Source organism: Rhinoderma darwinii, chromosome 6 (assembly GCF_050947455.1).
Source record: "Rhinoderma darwinii isolate aRhiDar2 chromosome 6, aRhiDar2.hap1, whole genome shotgun sequence".
In the NCBI taxonomy this organism is placed as follows: Eukaryota; Metazoa; Chordata; class Amphibia; order Anura; family Rhinodermatidae; genus Rhinoderma; species Rhinoderma darwinii.
This window is the reverse complement of record NC_134692.1, coordinates 61,163,990-61,184,954: the sequence shown is the minus strand read 5'-3', so window position 1 is coordinate 61,184,954 and position 20,965 is coordinate 61,163,990. Positions and strand designations below refer to the sequence as shown.

Below are 20,965 nucleotides of genomic sequence, written 5' to 3'. Positions count from 1 at the left end.
AGCTGAATGTCGGTGACTGCCAGGGTCCCTGAAGAAAAGATAGAAGAAGCTGAGCGCTTTGTATAGAATAGAGGCAGCCAGGGCCGCCATCAGGGGGGCATTACTGGTACTCCCGTCAGGGGCCCGGCCACATGGATGAAGAAAAGGGGCCCGCCGGGCTGCCGTCGCCCCCCCCCTCGGACTGTTGCCCCCCCTCGCAACGCTTACGGGCCCCCCCTCGCAACGCTCACGGGCCCCCCTCGCAACACCCGCGGCACGCCCCTAGCGACCCCCCCCCTAGCGACACTCCCCTAGCAACACTCGCGGCAGCCCCTGCATACCTGTTGTAGCTTCACTGGACGGGGAAGATGCAGCATGTGCTGAAGCTGTGTATGGAGATCCCGCCCCCCAGCTCCTCTACACTGCCGACCGGACCTGCAGGCTGGTGAGTATTTTCCCCTATTCATCCTGCTTCCCATCCTCCTGACCCCATTTGTAGATTGTATAAAGTTGGTCAAAAAGTTTTTGGGTATTCTTTCGTTTTCCTAGCGTTTTTTTGCCGCGATTTTCGTAATCGCGGCAAAAATGGCGCAGTTTTGCCGCGATTATATAAAAATCGCGGCAAAACCGCGTGATTTGTGCCGAAATTACGAAAATTGCATAAAAAAAAGATACAAAACATGAAAAGTGCTGTTAGGCTATATTCTCACAGTGCGGTCAAGTCACGTTTTTGCAAAAATTGTGGCAAAAAAATGGGATTTCACCGCACTGTGTAACTAGACTAAGGCCTTATTCAGACGGCCGCATTCGGTCCGTGACATACGGAGCGTGTATCGGCTGTATCTCACAGGCTGACCACAATTCATGGAGCCGGACTCCTAGCATCATAGTTATCAGTGTTGCTGGGAGTCCCTGCCTCTCTGCGGGAATACTGTCCCATACTGTAATGATGCTTTCAGTACTGGACCGGGGACAGTATTCCCACGGGAACGGAGGGACTATGATCATAGATAACTGTGATGCTAGAAACCCGGCTCCCTGAACTGTGGTCGGTCCGGGAAATATGGCCAATACACAATCCTTATATCACAGACCGAACATGGACGTCTGAATAAGCCACTTACTTGCCTCCTGTTTTTGGTGCGGATTGCGCACTGAAAATTCACTACAAATTAAAAAATATAAGGCCTTATTCACACGAACGTGTTATACGTCCGTGATACTTATTACGTCGCACGGACTTATGTTAGTGAATGGGGCCGTTCAGACTGTCAGTGAATTTCACGCAGCGTATGTGCGCTGTGTAAAACTCACGACATGTCCTATACTTGCCCGTGTTTTGCGCAGCACACACCCATTGAAGTCATTGGGTGCGTGCAAATCGTGCACGGCACACGGAAGCACTTCCGGGTGACGCGCGTGATTCGCGCTACAGTAGGTAAAGAAGTGAAGGGAAACATAAAAGCCCCCCCTTCTTTACTGTGTTGTAACATCAAAACAGAGTGTCATAATGATGCCGGCTGCGCGAAAATCACGCAGCCGCGCACCATATGCTGACGCCACACTGAACTTTTGCTCGGGCAAAATGCAGCGTTTTTTGCGCGTGCAAAACGGACACGTTCGTGTGAATAAAGCCTAAGGCGATATTCAGACCAACGTGTGTGAAATCAGACGTGAAGAACGGCCGTTTTTTGTGGCCGATTTGCAGCCGTGCGGGACCCGTTTTCACACATCCCTCATAGACTTGAGTCTATTGAGGGATCCGTGAAAACGCACAAAAATAGGACATGTCCTATTTTTTTACAGGCCCTTCACACGATCCGTTAGAACAACAACCGTGTGAATAGCCCCATAGAAATACATGCAGCCGTGTGACAGCCATTAAAAAAACGTCCTTCACACGGACGATTAACACGTTAGTCTGAATAAGCCCCAACTCATGTGAATGGGGTTTGTCAGAACGTCATGCACGTGCAGCATTTCACCCCACAAATAATATTTTTTCAGCTTCCCAGTACATTATGCGGTACAATAAATGGTGCCATGAAAAACTACAACTTGTACCGCAAAAAACAAGCCCTCAAGTAAAAAAAATTATAGCTTTTGGAAGGTGGAGAGGAAAAAACAAAAGTCAAAATCCAAAAAATGGCTGAGGAGGGAAGGGGTTAAATAAGCTGCATGCCTATTAGCCCTTATTCACACGACAGGGTTTCCCGGCCGGGTGACGGCCGTTCATAAATCAGCCGTCACCCGGCTGCAGTAGGAACAATAGACCCCTAAAGGGCTATTCACACAACCAATTTTTTGACGGGCCGGGAAAACCAGCTGTCAAAAAATGGGACATGTCCTATTTTCGGCCGTTTACCCGGCCGCCCGGCTCCCTTAGAGGTCTATGGGGCCGGGTAATACACGGCCATCACCGGAATGTGTCCCGAGTGATGGCCGTGTCTACCGTCACTCGCTCTCTCCTCCTCACAGCGCAGAGTGCATGTGAGGAGGAGGAGTGTATCTCATTCAGAAGAAGCGCTCTATGCTGGAGGTAACACTGTGGGGGTACTGCTGTAGCGACGTCCCTGCTCTGCTATGTGCATGGGGTACTGTGTGGCAGGGCTGGGGTGTACAGCAGGTGGAAGGGGGCGCTGCGCTGGCTCCCTTCCCAAATCGCCCTGGCCCGGCGAATCAGCCTCCTTTCCGCCCTGGCGCTTCTTCAGGCATCGCTACAGCTATAGCAGCCATAGCGGCTGCTAGCGGCGACACCTACCATGGCCGATGGCGCCGCTAGCAGCTGCTGCGGCTGCTACTGCTGTAGCTTCGTCCCTGCTCTGCTATGTGCTAGCCCCACTTTAGCTCCCTGAAGGAGCAGAATCCCTGTGTGTTCGGGGATTCCGCTCCTGGACAGAGCGCTTCATGTCTCTGTCCATATCTGGGCAGTGACATCAGGGGAAACTCCTGAAGTGGAATCCCCGAACTCTCTGTGACTGGGGATTCCACACCAGGAGAAGCCAGTAACGTTCAGTGTCCATAAATGGACACAGACGACAGGGGCTTTTCCTGAAGTGGAATCACCGGCCACATGGGCATTCCCCTTCAGGAGTTGCCCCTGATGTCACTGTCCAGATATGCCCGGCACGGAACGGATGCAAAACTAATGCAAACCGGCCGGGAAAAACGGCGGGACACTGTCGTGTGAATAAGGCCTTAGGGTATGTTCACACAATTAGCAAAAACAGTCTAAAAATACAGAGATATTCAAGGGAAAACAGCTCCTGATTTTCAGACGTTTTTTAAGCAAACTCGTGTTTGCTCATCCACTTCTCTTCGTTACCACCCAGCTTCTGGCAGTGCACAGACACACAGCGTGTCCTCGCGAGATCACGCTGTGACGTCACTCACTTCCTCCCACAGGAACTTCATCGCGTCGGATAAGCGAGGACACGCTGTGTGTCTGTGAACTGTCAGAAGCTGGGTGTTAACGAAGAGAAGTGGATGATGCTGATTCGTCAGCATCATACACTTCCATTCACAACGCCCAGCTAGTAAAAGAAGTAAAAATGTACACACACAATACACGCCCACTTGGACATAACTTTAAACACGCCCAGTTGTACTTAAGAAAGGCTCATTTGCATAAATATAAAAATGCTCATAACTTGGCCAAAAGTGCTTGTTTTTGAAAAAAAAAACAACTTTACTGTTATCTACATTGCAGCGCCGATCTGCTGCAAAAGGAGATAGGGGTTTGAAAATCTGGTGACAGAGCCTCTTTAAGGCCCCTTCACATCGTATTGTTGCGCTAAGTTTATCGTGTAGTCAGGAAATCTCCTACCTTACAGTATAAACAACGTAGACGATAATTCACAGGGCTCCATTATGTCCTTTTAGCCTCCGTCGGGCTGGTGGACGTCGGTTTACCTTCTTTTTGAAGGATGAAATGGCGTAGTAAACTTTGTTATTCCGGAGTCCCCAGGCAGCATCACAAGTGCTCTACCCATGGACTTTGTCCCTGGGAGCTCCTGGCATCACTGTCCATATATGTAAAGTGACATCAGGGTATTCTCCAGGGCCGGAATCCCTGGCCAGAATGTTGCCGACGCTCCAGCCGTGTACTCAGGCTTTGTGCAGCTTCGGACGTCACTTTATGTATATGGACATCAGGAGCAGCGCCATAGTCCCTGGGCAGAGCGCTAGTAGAAGGCTCCAGCCCTGTTCATGGACAGTGACTTCAGTAGTTTCCCCTGGGCCATTCCCCAGGCGACGTATCCCACTATATGCCATACAGTCGGATACGTTTTAGCTAAATAGATCAAAATCCGGAGCATGAACCGGTTACTGCCGGCTCCATGGTTTCCTCCACTGTAATTGACATCAGCACCAAAATCATTTAATGCGAATAACGTACAAACGTGAGCGCCACACTTTCCGTTGCCCACCCCCGGTAATGGAGGGGGGGGGGCCCAGACATCATGGCTGTATGGGGCCCAGAAATTCCTGATGGCGGCCCTGGAGGCAGCGCCGCCACATCTATTGGTCCAGGTGAAATGGTCACATAATCGTCCAGATGCCGTTAGTGGCAGGCTGCTGCTGGATCTAACTAGACCCAGCACAGTCCTATTAGTGACAATAGTCACTATAAGAGGGCTGATTTCCCCTGTAACTGGGGTTGCTGTGCTGCCTCAGTTACAGTGTAAAAGAAAAGAAAAATAAAGACCCACAAAGATCTTTTATGACCTTTGGGGGACAGGCCTTAATAATAAGAAAATAAAAGTAAAATAAAGTGCAACAAAACGAAATAATAAATATACATAAAATACCCACCCAAAAAAAAAAGTTCCCTTGCCAATCATTGTCGTAACGCTAGCCCTGACCCATTTACCCTAAAATAAACATATAATACATCAAAATTTACAGTAGACAAAGAAAATCACAATTAAAAGGTCTATTTTAGGGTAAAACTATATTATTACCAGAATTTTTTTTATGAAATGTAAGAAAGCATATTTTTTTCCCATTATTTTCAAACTTTAAGGCTAGAAATTCTAAAACAGCAAAAAGGATGTGTATAAAAATGATAAAAAAAAAAAAACATGCATTGTCTACGAAAAAAACATTGCAAAAACCACATCGCTGGCCCAACAAGTAATGATTAGGTCCTCATGTCAAGTAGACCTCACTATACAGTACATGATTGCTCAATATTTACTGCATTTATCATTCTTGGTGTAAATACCACTAGTGGTTCCTTGTGGCACAGTGGTCAGTGCTTCATTCTTCATCTAGTGTCAGTCTTGAATAGTGAATGGTGCATGCAGGGGATGGTGTGAACCCATTTTTTCCACTAAGGGATTTAATGTTGGGCTAAACTGGGGTGCAAAGTCTAAGGGGACACCATGTATTCAACCTTTAACCTCTATACAGCGATCTTGACTTCGATGCCGCGGAACTCCAGTTCGCTACCCCAGAGTAGTCTCCCTTGGGAACAGGCAATGTAAACATGTGTAGCACTAAATCACTAGACATTATGCAGTATCAGGTATAGCAGACATCAGGGCAGGCGGCAAATGGGCACCCACTGTTGGTCAAGCAAAAGGTCAAGACAGGCGGCAGAGGTCCGTCACAGGTCAATAGCAAGAGGTCCGGACAGGCGGCAGTCAAGGACAGTCAAAGGTACAGGCAGATGTCACTCACAGGAGAACCAACTAAGTAATTGCACGGAATCTCTACACAAGCTGGGGAGGAACATACTGTTATTGTTCAGGCAATGAGTTAATGGACAGACAGGACCCTTTACAGTATACCCAAGGAAAGTTGTGTGGATAATTTGGCACGTACTGGCCTTTTGAGGCAGGGAAAGTCAGCACACACGCACTATGGGAGACAGACCAGAAGGTAATCGTATGTGGAGTGGAAGGCCACCAGAAGCAGAAATCAGGGAAAACAAGGGAACCGACCAGAAGCCAGATGACGCCGGGAACTGGTAAGTACACAGCTGCGGAGGGGAGTGGCGGCCATTATAAATGGTACAATCACTGACTTGTTTCTGGTGGCCAGTGCTCAATATTAAAAGAATAGAATGGTGTCTGATTTCTAGTATATAAAATATATGGAGAAGATGCTCGTAGGCTTCTGTCAGATTGGGAATGTCCCTGAATGTTCTTAACCATCCCCTGGGTTTCATTTAAATAATCAAGTTGTGAAAACAAAATCACATTTAAGTTCATTTCACACTTATCTAACACTCTGCACGGAACACCTCTGTCAGGCCCCGGTCGTGTTAGCAGAAGATGCAAACTTGTAAATTCTGCAGATGTTATTGTCTTGGCCTACACTTGGATCTTCTGTGTAAATGCTTGAATGTATTTGTTCTTGTGGATGGAACTTTACATTGTGCACTAAAACAATGGGTTGCTATAATAAGGAGCAAGGCATGTGTACAAATATTCATAACAGGCTTCAGTAGATAAAGAATACAGCGAGGAAAAATCTGGAAATATGCACAAGAAAAAAAGAGAGAATGAAGCGGAGAAGGAGTCAGATCCAGAGCCAGAAAGACAGACAACAAAGACTGTCACAGAAAATAGAGACAACCAGTGACAAAGGGAGAAGAAAAGGCGCACGCACGCCAGGATAGACAGACACAAACAGGCACACGAAAGCTGAATGAAACAAAGACTGTAAGACAAAAGATCAGCCACAAAAAGGAAGAAACAGCAAAGCTGCAGGAAAATGAATGAGTGCCTGTACAGCAGTAATGTTAGTCCCGGAAAGCAGGCTGCTAGGAGCAGAATATCCGATGGCAGTCTGAGCTTCTTACAGGCAGATGTGTATTTAATTTGTGCGTTTATGAGTCATTTAGTCATTCCCTAACGAGTGAGAACGCATTTCCATCCTCCGCTCCCTGCTGTTTTGTGTTCTATAAATACCGCACTAGTTAAAATAAATGGAGCAGGTAGGAGCAGGGAATGGCTTGTTTGGATTTTTGGCGCACACTCTATTTATTTTTATTGTCATAATCCTCTTGTGACTTTATTTTATGAACTATTCTGTTATTTGTGTGCTGCAAAATTGTGTAAGAAAAAAATGTCTCCAGGGTGTAAGCCCTTATAATGCCAGGGAAAATTTGCAGCGTGGCAATTATGGTGGTCGCGGGGAAATCATTAACTTGCATTGAGGGAAGATGCTGCTTTATGGGTGCAAAATGGTGCTGACAACTGCAGCACGTGGTGTCAGGAGCACATGATTTTCAGCTGTTTCATACCAGGATTGGTTCAAGTCTTTCTGCTGCCTGAGGCAATGAGATAAATTGTGCCCCTTGTTGCCACTTATACTAAGCGACACAATGAAAGGATTTTATTAGTGCACGCAACTGTACCATTAACAAAATATTGTTCATACAAGATTAAGCAGGTCAGGAAGTCCAATTCCCGGCCTGATCTGTGTGATAAAGGAAATATTCATGATGAACTGCATCTACTCCATTCTAGTCTGAAGAAAGTTACAATATTCAATGAGCTGTGCCATAGTTTCAACTGCATTTTGTGCTGCACGAGTGGCCCTTTTTTATTTTCTCACTGTGCTTGACCAACTCACCATATTGTTCACTACACCATTTATTTTAGTGTCTCAAAAATAGATATAGATATACTTATATACATATATTACTATTCCCGGGGAGGCATTGCTGATATTATGGATCATTGTAGCAGGTGCTAAGGGGGCATTGTAGCTGACACTAGAGTGCAACATGTCATATGTTTCTAGTTTTTAGGGGCATGTAGTGACAGGCATTGTATGGGGGGCACACATTGACATTGGCTGGGATTGTATGGGTTAGCACCATGCGGCTAACATCTCATAGGCATAATTTTGAAGCTCCTGGGTCCCAATGTAAAATCTGTAACAGAGCTCCCCACCTGCCATGTCTATTTATAATACTGGTGTTTTCTTTTGTGGGGCTTTTAGGCCCCCTCAGGCACCATGGCCATGGACGGACTGCTACCACTGCACCTCCTATAGGTACACCCATGTATCAGACCCTCATTTTGAAGAAAAAGCAGTTCATGTTATTACATTTCTGACTTGTTTTTCCAAAAAGAGGTGCTGCAGCAGCTGTTGCTTGAATTTTAAGGCATAATGTTTCCCTTGCTCTAATTTACTTAGAATATTAGAAGTCGCCACAGATTTCCATGACTTGTATAGAAACAATTGGCCAGTGACCTTGGTCATGGAACTCCAGGGCAGGAAAGTGCTCGAGGTTGTGCTGATACAGACTGGATCACTTTTCATAACAATATAAAATTCAACAAACAAAATGATAATTGAACATTCACCATGAGTGAATAGAGACATCTTCGACTGATCAAACTAGCAGATGTCTGGCCATATGATGTTCTAATATGCTGAAAAATCATTTTGTTTAATTTCTTCTTTATTGGGCTTTTAATTAAATGTCAGCAATATACGAAAAAGGAAAAAACCCTGAATATCCATATGAAGGTCAATTCAATGTATAATAGCACAATATATGAAATGACAGAATTGTTACTGTATACATTTATACTACCCGGTCATGAGAAATATGTAAGGATAAAACATGGTACGTGTTACACCATATGCAAGCCATCTACACTTACAGTATGCAGATATTTAGAGGGCAAAGTTAGATGAGCTCTAATTGGAGCTAAGGGGACTTAGAAATTCATTTTGACAGATGGCTGTTCAAATTTTTTTATCATTATTATGCACAGTTGTTTGCCCGCTGTGGGCAGTGGGCACCTGAAAGATATATGCTACTGTTCAATGTACAAAGGAAACAAAGTACAATAAAAAACAACAATTATATAAGCCTTGTAAACTAATCACAAATAATGCATCTCTATCATTGAAGCTTCCTCTAATCCTAAGGAAAATTGGGGGTTTTACTAATGTGGTTGAAATATATTCACACACATGCTCATTTAGGAAGCAATTTTAAGAACCAGAAGCACTGACTGTCCTCAACACATCGGATATGATATTTGCATTTTATAGTCACCACCAATGCCACACACACATAGAGATATTCATCAGTTTCAAGTATAGAAATACAGCCCATCTATACATTTGATGATCTTATTAAATACGTGGTCACCGGTCACTTTTGTATATGTGTTGTTTAGTTTATACAGAAAGAGTAAATAAGCACTTTGGAATCACCTAAAATTCTGCATTGATTGCTAATACAATGTGATCTGATTGTTACCCAAGTCACAATTATAGCCAAACAAATCTAAATTAACCCCTTCCCGCCGCAGCCATTTTTCAGATTTTCATTTTCGTTTTTTCCTCCCCACCTTCCAAAAGCCATAACTTTTTAATTTTTTCATCGTTATAGTCCTATGAGGGCTTGATTCTTGCGAGACGAGTTGTAGTTTTTCGTAGCACTATTTATTATGCCATATAATGTACTAGGAAATGGGCAAAAAAATCGATTCCTCCATTGTTTTTTGTGCTTCGTTTTTACGGAATTCACTGTGCAATTAAATCAACATGTGAACTTTATTCTATGGATCAATACGATTACGGCGATACCAAATATATATTGTTTTTTCTATATTTTACTACTTTTACAAGTAAAAACCTAAGTGTCGCCAAATTCTGAGAGCCATAACTTTTTTATTTTTCCGTTGATTAAGTGGTATGAGGGCTTATTTTTTGCGGGATAAACTGTAGTTTTTAATGATACATATTTAGGGTACATGCGATGTTTTGACCAAAAAAGAGCGATTCCGGTGTTTACATATTTTTTTACGGCGTACACCGTGCGGGTTAAATAATGATACATTGTAATAGTTCAGACTTTTACGGACGCAGCGATACCAATTATGTTTATTTTATTTTTTTTTATTATGCTTTTTTTACGTTCGATCGCTGGTACAATACATTGCAATACAAATGTATTGCAGTATATTGTCACTTTTACAGGCTTCTACTAAGCCATGCATGGCTTAGCAGAGGCAGACAGAAGGAAGAACTGGGAGCCTTTATTAGGCCCCTGGGAAGCCATGACAACCATCCATGCCCCCCCGATCAAGCTGCAGGTGGGCCGTTGGGCTGTCGGAGGGGGCCGCCCCCTCCTAACGGTCTAAATGCCGCGGTAGCTATTGACGGCGGCATTTAACTAGTTAAACGGCCAGGAACAGCATGATCGCTGTTCCTTGCCATTAGAGCAGTGTGTCAGCTGTAATACACGGCTGATAGCTGCTGTGTATGCTCCATAACCATGCTCCATGAGCCCGCTCCAAACATCATCCCCCCCTGCTCTATGACGTGTATTTTCATCATAGGTCGTTAAGGGGTTAATGGTCAAAATGAATGCTTCCAATCTCATCATAGAAGAATAATATAGAGGTTCTTTAACTTTTTCTCCCTGCACTGTGTATGTTCACTCAATGTGCATAAGACTAACTCTTTGTGTGTTATTAGTTTAATTATATTGTGTTTGTCTATAATTGTCGGTTGGATATTCTGTCATTTATTGATTGGTGGGGATGCAATGCTCCCATTGTGCAGAATACCTGGCTGCTCAGCACACGAACAGCAGTGGCATGATAAATTTCAGAAAGCCAAAAAGCGGTGTGACACTTCATTCTAGCAATTGTTTGAGTTCCAGCGATCTGATCCCCACTGATCAGCTCGGATATGCTGTCACTTGCTATGACTGGAACATGTGGGAGTGACCCAACCTATGAATTTTACTAAGCAGGTAAATGGTGGCTAAAGAAAATGAAAGTGAAAGTAAAGGAATCTGACTTCGGTATTACGTGATTGCTAAGAATGGTATTTAAATAATTGTATTTTGTCCTCTGGTTTTCACATTTCGAACTATATCACACATAAACATACACTATTTGCCAAATGAGGCACCCATGTGATTTGAGGAAGAAGGTTGGAAGGGTTTCTTTATTGCAAAGATAGTGTGTCATGAAATGTAAAATTCATTCCCATCTATCTCTTCTCCATTGAACCTTACAGTTTAATTTTCTTATCAGAGGCATATACACATCAAAGATTAAAGAGGCTCTGTCAGCACATTATATCTTGTACATGATGTGATCGGCGCTGTAATGTAGATAACAGCAGTGTTTTTTATTTACAAAAACGATAATTTTTGACGGAGTTATGACCTATATTAGCTTTATGCTAATGACTTTCTTAATGGACAACTGGCCGTGTTTTACTTTTTGGCCAAGTGGGCGTTGTGGTGAGAAGTGTATGACGCTGACCAATCAGCGTCATACACTCCTCTCCATTCATGTACTCGGCACATAGTGATCTTACTAGATCACTATGTGCAGCCACATACACAAACACTAACGTTACTGCAGTGTCCTGACAATGAATATACATTACCTCCAGCCAGCACGTGATGTCTATTCACAATCCTGACACTTTCCTAACACAATCCCGACACTACAGCACAGCAAGCGTAATATCGCGAGATTACGCTGTCAACTGTCATTTAAAACGAGTTGCTAGTTGGGGACAATAAATTAACCACCAGCTCTTTAGTAGAAGGTGCCTGTAATACAAAGCCTTATATCTCAGCCTCTTGGTCTCCCGGTAAATGTCACATTTGAGTTAAGATATTGGCCTTTACTTTAAGTTTTCAGTTAGGCTTTAATCTACCAATCTATGTCATTTTTTTCGTGAGGGACCACCTGTACAATCTTCGGGAGAGCAGAGAACCGTTATGGCTGGAATCACACATGCAGTTTTTGTGGCAGTTTTTTTTTTGCCAAATAAAGGAATGGATGCAAAAGAAAGGAGACATATGTATCAGTCTTCCTGTTACATATTTAGGACATAAACTTCACTTGACACAAATGAGATGGATAGATGGATCATATTCCAGACATTGTGCAGATAATGTCCCCCTGCGTTTGGATATTCCAGTCAATTGTGCAGATTATGTCCCCCTGCGTTCGGATATTCCAATCAGTTGTGCAGATTATGTCCCCCTATGTTCGGATATTCCTGTCAATTGTGCAGATTATGTCCCCCTGCGTTGGGATATTCCAGTCAATTGTGCAGATAATGTCCCCCTGCGTTTGGATATTCCAGTCAGTTGTGCAGATTATGTCTCCCTATGTTCGGATATTCCAGTCAGTTGTGTAGATTATGTCTCCCTATGTTCGGATATTCCAGTCAGTTGTGCAGATTATGTCCCCCTGCGTTGGGATATTCCAGTCAGTTGTGCAGATTATGTCGACCTGCGTTTTGATATTCCAGTCAGTTGTGCAGATTATGTCCCCCTGCGTTCGGATATTCCAATCAATTGTGCAGATTATGTCCCCCTATGTTCGGATATTCCTGTCAATTGTGCAGATTATGTCCCCCTGCGTTGGGATATTCCAGTCAATTGTGCAGATTATGTCGACCTGCGTTTTGATATTCCAGTCAGTTGTGCAGATTATGTCCCCCTGCGTTCGGATATTCCAATCAATTGTGCAGATTATGTCCCCCTATGTTCGGATATTCCTGTCAATTGTGCAGATTATGTCCCCCTGCGTTCGGATATTCCAGTCAGTTGTGCAGATTATGTCTCCCTATAATCGGATATTCCAGTCAGTTGTGCAGATTATGCCCCCCTGCGTTCGGATATTTAAGTCTGTTGTGTAGATTATGTCCACCTGCGTTTGAATATTCCAGTCTGTTGTGTAGATTATGTCCCCCTGCGTTTGGATATTCCAGTCTGTTGTGTAGATTATGTCTCCCTATGTTCGGATATTCCAGTCAGTTGTGCAGATTATGTCCCCCTGCGTTGGGATATTCCAGTCAATTGTGCAGATTATGTCGCCCTGCGTTTTAATATTCCAATCAATTGTGCAGATTATGTCCCCCTATGTTTGGATATTCCTGTCAATTGTGCAGATTATGTCCCCCTGCGTTCGGATATTCCAGTCAGTTGTGCAGATTATGCCCCCCTGCGTTCGGATATTTCAGTTTGTTGTGTAGATTATGTCTACCTGTGTTTGAATATTCCAGTCTGTTGTGTAGATTATGTCCCCCTGCGTTTGGATATTCCAGTCTGTTGTGTAGATTATGTCTCCCTATGTTCGGATATTCCAGTCAATTGTGCAGATTATGTCCCCCTGCGTTCGGATATTCCAGTCAGTTGTGCAGATTATGTCTCCCTATGTTCGGATATTCCAGTCAATTGTGTAGATTATGTCTCCCTATGTTCGGATATTCCAGTCAATTGTGCAGATTATGTCCCCCTGCTTTGGGATATTCCAGTCAGTTGTGTAGATTATGTCCCCCTATGTTCGGATATTCCTGTCAGTTGTGCAGATTATGTCCCCCTGCGTTCGGATATTCCAGTCAGTTGTGCAGATTATGTCCCCCTGCGTTCGGATATTCCAGTCAGTTGTGCAGATTATGTCTCCCTATGTTCGGATATTCCAGTCAATTGTGTAGATTATGTCTCCCTATGTTCGGATATTCCAGTCAGTTGTGCAGATTATGTCTCCCTATGTTCGGATATTCCAGTCAGTTGTGTAGATTATGTCTCCCTATGTTCGGATATTCCAGTCAGTTGTGTAGATTATGTCTCCCTATGTTCGGATATTCCAGTCAGTTGTGTAGATTATGTCTCCCTATGTTCGGATATTCCAGTCAGTTGTGTAGATTATGTCTCCCTATGTTCGGATATTCCAGTCAGTTGTGCAGATTATGTCTCCCTATGTTCGGATATTCCAGTCAATTGTGTAGATTATGTCTCCCTATGTTCGGATATTCCAGTCAGTTGTGCAGATTATGTCTCCCTATGTTCGGATATTCCAGTCAGTTGTGTAGATTATGTCTCCCTATGTTCGGATATTCCAGTCAGTTGTGTAGATTATGTCTCCCTATGTTCGGATATTCCAGTCAATTGTGCAGATTATGTCTCCCTATGTTCGGATATTACAGTCAATTGTGCAGATTATGTCTCCCTATGTTCGGATATTCCAGTCAATTGTGCAGATTATGTCTCCCTATGTTCGGATATTCCAGTCTGTTGTGTAGATTATGCCCCCCTGCGTTTGGATATTCCAGTCAGTTGTGCATCTTGTTTTTCAGAGGTTTCCAAACACCAGCGGTAAATCATGTGTAGCCACTTTTTCAAAAAGATGTGCGACATTTCGAAGAAAGAGCTCTTTCTGATGGATCCCCATGATGACGCACAGTTCTTGTAAATACACTTCCAAGAATATCCATCTGAACATTGGCGACGAGCGATCCAACACAGAGGTTGATGCCAGTTTTCGCAGTGCAGATTGTTTGCAAGTAAATAGTGCTATTTCATGAATTCAATGACATTGGTTTTATTCGTACCAGTTATAATAGGCTGGAGTGTCTTCTCGAAGAAAAGTTAATCCATTTTAATTTAAGGGCAACAAAAAATGCAATTAATGCGGGAGATTTATCTTGCTGTCTTATAGAAATAATGTCCTATGTTGCCGATAGCAACCAATCAGAGCTCAGCTTTCATTTTACCTGAGATCATTAATATATGAAAGCTGGGGGGTTGCTATTGGCAACAAAGGACATTCTTACTATAGGACAGCCGGATAAATCTCCCCCAATGTCACTGAGGAAGCAGGGGGACATAATCTTCACTTGTTCAATCACGGAGGGGGACATAATCTTCACTTGTTCAATCACGGAGGGGGACATAATCTTCACTTGTTCAATCACGGAGGGGGACATAATCTTCACTTGTTCAATCACGGAGGCGGACATAATCTTCACTTGTTCAATCACGGAGGTGGACATAATCTTCACTTGTTCAATCACGGAGGGGGACATAATCTTCACTTGTTCAATCACGGAGGGGGACATAATCTTCACTTGTTCAATCACGGAGGGAGACATAATCTTCACTTGTTCAATCAGGGAGGGGGACATAATCTTCACTTGTTCAATCAGGGAGGGGGACATAATCTTCACTTGTTCAATCAGGGAGGGGGACATAATCTTCACTTGTTCAATCAGGGAGGGGGACATAATCTTCACTTGTTCAATCAGGGAGGGGGACATAATCTTCACTTGTTAATCAGGGTGACATGTACTTCACTTGTTAATCAGGGCGACATATACTTCACTTATTAATCAAGGCGACATGTACTTCACTTGTTAATCAGGGCGACATATACTTCACTTATTAATCAAGGCGACATGTACTTCACTTGTTAATCAGGGTGACATATACTTCACTTGTTAATCAGGGCGACATATACTTCACTTGTTAATCAGGGCGACATATACTTCACTTGTTAATCAAGGCGATATGTACTTCACTTGTTAATCAGGGGGGCATATACTTCACTTGTTAATCAAGGCGACATGTACTTCACTTGTTAATCAGGGCGACATATACTTCACTTGTTAATCAGGGTGACATATACTTCACTTGTTAATCAGGGCGACATGTACTTCACTTGTTAATCAGGGGGGCATATACTTCACTTGTTAATCAGGGCGACATATACTTCACTTGTTAATCAAGGCGACATGTACTTCACTTGTTAATCAGGGGGGCATATACTTCACTTGTTAATCAGGGGGGCATATACTTCACTTGTTAATCAGGGCGACATATACTTCACTTGTTAATCAGGGCGACATATACTTCACTTGTTAATCAAGGCGACATGTACTTCACTTGTTAATCAGGGGGGCATATACTTCACTTGTTAATCAGGGCGACATATACTTCACTTGTTAATCAGGGCGACATATACTTCACTTGTTAATCAGGGCGACATATACTTCACTTGTTAATCAGGGTGACATATACTTCACTTGTTAATCAAGGCGACATGTACTTCACTTGTTAATCAGGGTGACATATACTTCACTTGTTAATCAAGGCGACATGTACTTCACTTGTTAATCAGGGCGACATATACTTCACTTGTTAATCAGGGTGACATATACTTCACTTGTTAATCAAGGCGACATATACTTCACTTGTTAATCAGGGCGACATATACTTCACTTGTTAATCAGGGCGACATATACTTCACTTGTTAATCAGGGCGACATATACTTCACTTGTTAATCAGGGCGACATATACTTCACTTGTTAATCAGGGGGACATAAACTTCATTTGTTAATCAGGGGGACATATACTTCACTTGATCCTCCTTCTTTTTGGAGCCACATCTGGCTTTGGCTAAGAAAAACTGCATTCAAATTGCAGAAGAGGTAGCCTTTTAAAGTAACCATATATTTTTATTGGCATATCCCACCAATGTTGGCTTTTACCAATTATCCAATGTCTATAGGGCCCGGCAGACCCTAGGCCAAAAAGTACCTGACTGCTGCTTATCTCCAACTGCTCCACTGAAATACCATGAATGAATATCTGAGACAACTTAATAGGAGAATCAGGGCAGATAATGGTCTGTTATCTTGTAACTATGTCCAACTTGGGGTTGCAGATGCCTTCCCTGCCTATGGGCAAAATCAAAGTACTCACAATTTACCAACATACGAATTAAAAGGGCAGGAAAAATGATTGGCTGTGTTACAAACACGTTAATCAGCTATGTAAAACAATGTAGTAACTAATTCAGAGGGTTAATTAGTTTTCCATATATGGAGGCCGGCCAGGGTTAAATTAGCAGATAGCTCTCTGGAGGCTTCTCCTTCTGCCTTCTATAGACACACATCACATAAATCATTTGTAACAGGCCATATTTGTAGGACTTTTGTCTTTTTTCAACCTTTGGGGCTGTAACCGCATTTTTCACTTTAGCATTAGTGACAGCTGCCATGTTTTTTGCTCTGGTAATATAAAGGAGTACATAAACTGCTGACAACAATAGATCAGTGATTCCAATAGATAGTTTCCTTTTACTTGCTGAGTAATGGCTATAGTAAGGCTGGAGCTACACATTGATGTCCGTTGCTGTAGTCATACCAGAAGTATGACTGCTGCAACATATACAGTGTGCAATGCTGTCCTGGTGGTTGGATAACACCTGGTCATTGTTTTAGGTTGTAGTCGCAATGCTTTTTATCCATTCGTTGACAGGTGTAATGCAATGATTTGGCTTTGGTGCACACCATGATGCATTGTTGCTATGAGATGCTAGTGTATTCGTAGCCAGATACAGAATAATGACTTAAAGAGGCTCTGTCACCAGATTATAAATTCCCTATCTCCTACATAATGTGATCGGCGCTGTAATGTAGATCACAACAGTGTTTTTTATATTGAAAAACGATCATTTTTGAGGAAGTTATGAACAATTTTAGATTTCTGCTAATTCGTTTCTTAATAGACAACTGGGCGTTTTTTAACTTTTGACCAAGTGGGCGTTCTGGAGAGAAGTGTATGACGCTGACCAATCAGCATCATACACTTCTCTCCATTCATGTCCATCTGTATTCACAGCACAGCGTGATCTCGTGAGATCACACTGTGCTGTCACATACACCCACATTAACTTTACTGAAGTGTCTTGAGAGTGAATAGACATTGCCTCCAGCCAGTATGTGATGTCTATTTACACTCCTGACACTTCGGTAAAGTTTCTGTGGGACTTACTCACACAGCACAGCGTGATCTCGCGAGATCACGCTGTGCCATGAGTAAGTACCTCAGAAACTTTACCAAAATGTCGGGAGTGTCACGCTGTGCTGTGAATACAGATGGTCATCAATGGAGAGAAGTGTATGACGCTGATTGGTCACTGATTAGTCAGCATCATACACTTCTCTTTACAGCACCCACTTTGTCAAAAGTTAAAAAGTTGGGCATTAAGAAACTGATTAGCATAAACCTAAAATTGTTCATAACTTGCTCAAAAATTATCGTTTTTCAAAATAAAAACCACTGTTGTTATCTACATTACAGCACCGATCAGATTATGTAGGAGATAGGGCACTTATAATCTGGTGACAGAGCCTCTTTAAGTCGACAAACAAGTCATAATACATATAACAAACATAAACCTTTTGGCTAATGACTAATAAACAAGCAAACATATGCATGTGTACTATGTTACAAATAAACCTTCTGTTAAACTAGCTGGAGAATTCTAGTACAACACAATCATTTTCTACATAGAAATGTTATAGCTTGAAACATAGGATACGCAATATCTTGCAATTTCTGTCGGAACAACCTGATGTTTGGGCTCTATCATTGTGATATTAAACAGGTAAAACTGGTGCAGCAATAAAATTCCCTTTCTTATTTTAGATTTAACACATGTATTGCCAAATACCATCAGTATAATTTACCAGTTTGCTTTCTGTAAGTGACCAGAAAAGCTGTATATATCTCTGTTGCTAAGCAGTAGAAGCTTAGGGATAGACCAATCAGGAATAGCGTACAAGATGGTCTTAAATATACATTGCCTTGGTTTCCTTTATATTACTTTGGATGCATTCCCGGTGTCCTTGTTCATTAAGGGTCACACGAAATGAGTTATATCCTCCATGCTGATTCAATTCCTGGAGCAATGTATTTCTAATCCAGTGGTACCTAAAGGAAACCAATGACATGATCCTAAGGTGAGATTCAGGTGACATTTTTTAACAGATCAATGCCCTATAATTCATAATATAATTTGATTTCATCATTTTTTTGCCAAGTAATTTGTTAAAGATTATTTTATGTTGTTAATGTATCTTTTTAATCTGCCTAAAGGTCTGTAAACCATGCGCGTTTCAATAAAATAAAATACATTGCAGAAAGAATTCCTTTTTCCAGATATACTTCCTCATAGACAAATATGAAAAAAAACTATACTGTAAGTAAAATTTTGGTAAAGCATTTCTTAGAATTAGGAACATTAAGCAGATTCTCATCCTTGACACATAGTAGAGGCAATGCAAGCATAAAATGAAGACGTTTATGAGATGCCAACAATAGGTCATATACAGTAGTGTTCAAAAACATAGAAGTGAGTTTAAAAAAGCAAATAAAGCACAAAATCATTATAATAACTGTTAGGCTATATTCACATGGAGTTTTTTGCAGGCGGAATTTCTGCCTCAAAATTCCATTTGGAAGTTTGAGGCAGATTTTCCTCTCCCTACACACCGATTTTCGCTGCGTTTTTCGCCCATGGCCATTGAGCACCGCGGGCATAAAACTCTGCGAAATACGCTTTCTCTGCCTCCCATTGAAGTCAATGGGAGGTCAGAGGCGTAAACGCCCGAGTATAGGGCATGTCCCTTCTTTCTCCCGCGAGACGGTTTTACCGCTCGCGGGAAAAAGACGCCTCCGCCTCCCATTGAAATCAATGGGAGGCATTTTCGGGCCATTCTTGACGAGTTTTGCGGCGCGGTTTCCGCTTAAAAAAACTCGTCAAAAAACTCTGTGTGAACATAGCCTTATTTGCCTAAATGCAAATGCACTGGAAATACGAGGCAATTCAATTCCAAATCAAAACAATAACAAAATGTATCCAGTTTGTGTTAATCCTTTACAGAAAGTAAAGAAAAATGAATATTAGGCTGTTCAAAAAAAATAGCAGTGCCAGCATTTTTCTTTAAAAACTCAAAAATGTTATCTGTTGCTATTAGTGGGATAACGGTGGGGGATATATCTCATAAAATTGGCTTATTTGCGGATGATGTGCTCATTGCTATATCTGACCCTGAGACCTCTCTATTAGAGGTCACTAAGATATTGGAGGCTTTTAGTGCAGTTTCGTATTATAAGCTTAATGTTACCAAGTCTATGGTTTTGAGTATGAATATTTCTCGTCTTCTTTTGGACTCTCTCCGGAAGAAATTTCCGTTTGTTTGGGTTGAGCACTCTTTCTCATACTTAGGAATACAACTTACCTACCCCACCTCTCTTTTATATAAATATAATTATATACCATTGGTATCGGCGATAGAAGCAGACTTATCCAAGTACATGAAGTATGAGGCATCATGGGTAGGGAGAATCTCTGCGGTTAAGATGATGATGCTCCCAAAAATACTATATCTATTTAGAAATTTACCTATTCTGCTATCGGTATCTTATCTTAAAAGACTCCAAGGTATAATTAATAAATATATATGGAAAAACTCCCGCCCTAGAGTAGCTGCGGAGGTATTATACCAGCCAATTATTAAAGGGGGTTTGGGTCTCCCGAACTTGGCTCATTATTATTATGCAGCAATTTTGGATCAAGCCAGAATGTGGAAGACTAAAGTTCCTATGAAACATTGGATTTCTATGGAAAAGGAATTACTTGATGGATCTTCTGTAGAAGCGCGCATGTGGCTATTGTCCACTGGTGCTAAAATATCTAAATCTTCTTTTTTAACGATTGATGCAGGGCTCCAGGTCTGGAAAAAATGTACTGTTATTCACCCTATAATCCCGGTGAGATTTTCTGATCTTCCTCTTCGACTGCTTCCGCTTCTGATACCTGATATTGATATCCAAAATTGGCTGTTGTCCGGCATTGAGTGTATTTCTGACATTATGGAGCGAACTCATCTAATGGCATTTAATGATATATGTCTGAAGTACAACATACCCCGTAGGGACTTCTATAAATTCCTTAGAATACGTCACTTGTTGAGTACATTGCCTCCTCTGATTGATTCCCCTAAAACGCCTTTTGAATTGTCATTCATTAATCTGGATAAAACATGCAAAGGGATATCAAAAATGTATAAGGTATTGTGTGAGGGTTTGCTTCGGGTGGAATTTCCTTGTCTGGGGCATTGGGAGAGAGATCTGGGAATGCCTATAAGTACGCAGGATTGGGAAGCCACTTTCAATCTAGCTTGCTCTCTCTCTAAGTGCGCTACACATTTGGAAGCGTCTAGGAAAATAATGTATAGGTGGTATTACACTCCTAGTCGTTTGTCGCGAATATATCCAACATCATCAGATAGGTGCTGGAGGTGCCTCACTTCTAAGGGTACCATCCTCCACATTTTCTGGGAGTGTACAGTATTGTCCAGCTTTTGGCAGCAAGTAGAACATTTCTTACGATCTCT

At 42.3% G+C, this 20,965-nt stretch overlaps 1 long non-coding RNA gene across 1 annotated transcript in view; it reads left to right on the top strand.

Moving 5' to 3' along the window:
• Positions 1-340: 340 nt before the first annotated feature.
• Positions 341-20,965, top strand: part of LOC142656324 (uncharacterized) — a 64,884-nt gene continuing 44,259 nt past the window's right edge. Inside the window, exons 1-2 of the long non-coding RNA XR_012849656.1 lie at positions 341-424; positions 14,077-14,283. This is a non-coding gene — a long non-coding RNA (uncharacterized LOC142656324). The remainder of the gene's footprint in view (positions 425-14,076; positions 14,284-20,965) is intronic.